Below are 4,463 nucleotides of genomic sequence, written 5' to 3'. Positions count from 1 at the left end.
CATCCTCAGCACCTGGGACTGATGTGCTTGAACCAGTCGAACCACTGGCTACAGGAGGGGAAGAGAAAGAGAGAAAGAGAAGGGGAGAGGGAGAGGTGGAGAAGCAGATGGTCACTTGTGTGTTCTGACTGGGAATTGAACCCAGGACTTCCACACACCAGGCTGACACTCTACCACTGAGACAACCATAGCCTCCCTCAAGCAAACGACCTTGGGCTCAAGCCAGTTCATGTCTATGATCCCACGCTCAAGCCAGAGACCCCGCACTCAAACTGGTAAGCCCATGCTCAAACCAGTGACCTCGGGGTTTTGAACCTGGGTCCTCCGCATCCCAGTCTGACACTCTATCCACTGCACCACCACCTGGTCAGGCTAGATGTGTCTCTTGAAGACAGCATATGGTTGGGTTTTGCTTTTTGATCCAATCTGCTATTCTGTGCCTCTTTATTGGTAAGTTCAGTCCATTTGCATTTAGGGTAATTATTGATACTTGAGGACTTCCTGTAGCCATTTTATGTTTTGTTTTCTGGTAGCTCTGTGCCTTGTTTGGTTCTTCTCTTTTTTGTTTTTGTCAGTTGTTTTTGTTTGGTGGTAGTCCATACTTCTTTCCCCTGTTTCTTCTTTTTAAAGCTGTGTGTTTCAGTAGTGGCTTTTTCATGTGTGGTTACCATTAGGTTAAGAAAAAAATGTTCATACATACAAGAGTCTTTTGTCATATGAGTGCTCATGCACTCCATCTTCCTTTGCTACTGCAATCTTTATCCTCTCCCCTTTTATGTTGTCACAGATTCTCCTTGTTTTTATTGTGACCTTGTTGGAGCTTTTACTTGTAGTTTTGATTTGTTTTGTTCTTTGTTTCTGGTCAATTAACCCCCTCGACTATTTCCTACAGAAGGTATTTTATAATGATAAATTCCCTCAGCTTCTGTATATCTGTAAAAGTTTTTATTTCTTCTTCATATTTGAAGGGTAACTTTCATGGATATAGTATAATTCTTGGCCGGTAATTCTTCTATATCAGTACTTTGAATGTTTGAGTCCATTCTTTTCTGGCTTGTAGAGTTTCTGTTGATAAGTCTGATGATAACCTAATAGGCTTTCCTTTATATCTTATGTTTTTCTTTTCTCTAGCTACCTTAAGGATTCTCTCTTTGTCATTGATTCTTGACAAGTTTATTATGATGTGCCTTGGAGTAAGTCTGTTTGGGTTGTAGTAACTCGGTGTTCTATTTGCTTCTTGGATTTGAGGTTCTAACTCTTTCCATAGGCTTGGGAAATTCTCATCTATTATTTGTTTGAATAGGTTCTCCATTTCCTTATCCCTCTCTTCTTCTGATATACCCATTATTCTTTTTTTTAATTTTAATTTTTATTTTTCCAAAGCTGGAAATGAGGAGGCAGTCAGACAGACTCCTGCATGCGCCCGACCGGGATCCATCCAGCATGCCCACCAGAGGGCGATGCTCTGACCATCTTGGGGCGTCGCTCTGCCGCAATCAGAGCCATTCTAGAGCCTGAGGCAGAGGCCATAGAGCCATCCTCAGTGCCCGGGCAAACTTTGCTCCAGTGGAGCCTTGGCTGCGGGAAGGGAAGAGAGAGACAGAGAGGAAGGAGAGGGGGAGGAGTGGAGAAGCAGATGGGTGCTTCTCCTGTGTGCCCTGGCCAGGAATCGAACCTGGGACTCCTGCACACCAGGCAGACGCTCTACCACTGAGCCAACTGGCCAGGGCATACCCATTATTCTTATATTGCTCTTTCTGATGAAGTCAGACAATGTTTGTAGAGCTCTCTGTTTTTTTTTTAAATTCAGCTGTCTCTCTCCTCTTCTCTCTGTAACATCTCTCATTGTTTGTCTTCAATTTCACTGATTCTTTTCTCTATCTGGTTTATTCTATTAGCTAAACTTGCTACCTCAGTTGTCAATTCATGTATTGAGTCCTTCATCTCTGTTGTTAAAGTTTCAGTTTCCTTATTGAGGTATTTGTTTTGTTAATTAATTTATTTTCTGAGCTCATTAAGTTGCCTATTGGTTTCTTCTCACATTTCGTTAAATATTTTCAGAACTTCAATTTTGTATTCTCTATCATTTAACTCTAAGACTTACATGTGGTTGAGATTTTTTTCTGGAGTTTTTTCATTTTCTTTATGAAATACATCTCTGTTTTGTGTAGCCATGATATTTGATTTCTTCTTCCTTGATGGCATTTGAGAGTGGTATTGTTAAGAAACCCTAACAAAAAAACAACTAAAAAATTGAAAATTAAAAAAAATATAGAATAAAAATATAAAAGTTTAGAAAATTATGACAAAGAGGAAAACCACAAGAAAAAAGATCAAAAGCAAAGAAAAAAATAAAAAACAAAACATAAAAAAATAAGAATATAATAGAAAACTAGAAAAAAGTGAAATTCAAAAATGAATAAGAAAAAAATAAGAAGGAAAAAAAGAAAAAAGGGGGAAAAGAAAGGAAAAATAAATTTCATTTTTTTCTAGTAGGTGTCGCTGTATTACAACATTTAGCTCTGTGAAGTCCCTGGGCTGTCCTCGCTGAGATGTTGCTGTCGCAATGATGTAGGCGGTGCTGCAGTTGTGTTGGTGGGTGGGGCGTGTTGTGAGGGCTTTAGGCTTTGGCCTTATGGCTTTGGCTTTACTGCTTCAGCTTTCTGGCTTTATGGCTCTGACAATGGCAATCTCAGGCTTCTGGGCACCCCTTTCCATGTCTCAACAGACCTGGGGACCAAACGTGGAGCACCTCTGCTCTTCAAGGGAGACAGTGGCTCTGGAGCCCTAGCTGGGGGGTTTGTCTCTGCCACTTTCCAGCTGCAAGTTGAGGGAGGTGAGATCTGGGAGGCTGGGAAGCGCACTTTAGCTTTCACTGTCTCTGCCAAGTGTGGGCCATAGGCAGACCACGGGAACACTGGCTGTGACCCCATGCTCTGGCCGCTTTGGTTTATGTCCCCCTCTGCCCCTCTATGTCACCACTCCTCCTGGCAGAAGAAGACACAGTCACTCTGAGTTTCCCTCTCTGTACCCCTCAGACAAATCCAGAGAGCCTGAGTTTCCTTCCTCCCTGTAGTTCAGCAAAGAGAAAAAACCCAGTCACTCCAGGTTTGTCTCCTCTCCTCTCCTCTCCTCTCCTCTCCTCTCCTCTCCTCTCCTCTCCTCTCCTCTCCTCTCCTCTCCTCTCCTCTCCTCTGCTCTCTTCTCCAAAGCCTACTGTGACTGCGTTTTATCTTCCACCTCCCTTTACACCCCATCCCACCTTTAGTTCACTCAGTGCGTGGATCTCTCAGGCACGCTTGCGAGCCCAGCTGAAGTTCCTTTGCTGCGTTATAGTTGTTCAATCTGTTGAAATTTCAAGGGAAGAGATCAGGAGTGTTTCTTACGCCGCCATTACTCTGACATCCCAACCCATGTTTTTGTTTAAGTTATTTTAAAGTCTGGTCTGGGTTTGCTTTCCACTGGGCCTTTTTGAATCTACTATATACATGTGCATAGCCTCAGGGTAATCCAGGAGAGTGTGAATAGCTTGGGACCTCTCCATTTTCTGGTTAGCCAGGAGTAGACTTGCCCTAATCACACTTTTGTTCTTTCCCTGCTGGTATGTTTCTGAAATGTCACTTCCATTGATAATGCTTCTGGGTGTGGGTATTGCCTAAAACTTCAAATTGAGTTAGCCCCCTTCAAGCCTAGGCAGAGAAGCTGCTGATTCGTATGGGCTGCCTTGCTTGGGCAGAATCTCCATGCCAATCAAGCTAAGAAGAATGGGAGTAACCTTAGGCCAGAATGACACAAATCCCGAAAGGGCAGCTTCTTAGTTTATTAAATACTTTTGGTTTATTTCCAGATCATAAAGGCTGTTTCTGTTAATACTCCCTTGGCCATAGCTGGAAATCTTGCCACTTCAATCTGTTTTTTGTTTTGGTTTGTTTTGTTTTGAGAGGGAGGCTGGGAAAGAGAAAGACAAGAACATCGAGCTGTTCCTGTATGTGCCCTGACTGGAGATCAAATCTGCAACCTTGTCATTTAAGGACAACACTCTTAACCAACAGAGCTTACCAGTCAGGGCCTATATCTGGATTTTTAAAAAATTCCTGTCTTTAACTGGAGAATTTAGTCTATTTATTTTGCTTAATGATATTTGGTTTAATTTCTAAAATCTTATACTTTCCACTTATTCCAGCCTTTCCATTTCTTCTTTTTCTTCTTTTGACTTTTTTTTATTGAGATTTTTTTCTCATTATTTGATATTTTTTATCTACTAGTTTGAGAGTAGTACACTCTATAGGCATTAATTTAGAAAGTTTAGGATGTACATTTATCTTATGAAACTTTAAAGTTATTCAATACTGATACGAATATGAGGGAATACCAGCATCCAGAATTATTTTCTCATCGTACACAACTGGAAAACTTGGCAAAATATATGAATCAACTGTTTTTAGATGGTGGACAACAGTCAG

The 4,463-nt window shown here is 41.4% G+C and overlaps 1 non-coding gene across 1 annotated transcript; it reads right to left on the bottom strand.

Moving 5' to 3' along the window:
- Positions 1-1,654: 1,654 nt before the first annotated feature.
- Positions 1,655-1,730, bottom strand: TRNAT-GGU (transfer RNA threonine (anticodon GGU)). The gene has a single exon. It is a non-coding gene; the product is annotated as a tRNA-Thr (tRNA).
- Positions 1,731-4,463: the final 2,733 nt, after the last annotated feature.

The sequence above is a fragment of the Saccopteryx leptura genome, chromosome X, assembly GCF_036850995.1.
Source record: "Saccopteryx leptura isolate mSacLep1 chromosome X, mSacLep1_pri_phased_curated, whole genome shotgun sequence".
In the NCBI taxonomy this organism is placed as follows: domain Eukaryota; kingdom Metazoa; phylum Chordata; class Mammalia; order Chiroptera; family Emballonuridae; genus Saccopteryx; species Saccopteryx leptura.
This window is presented reverse-complemented; position numbering and strand designations above follow the sequence as displayed.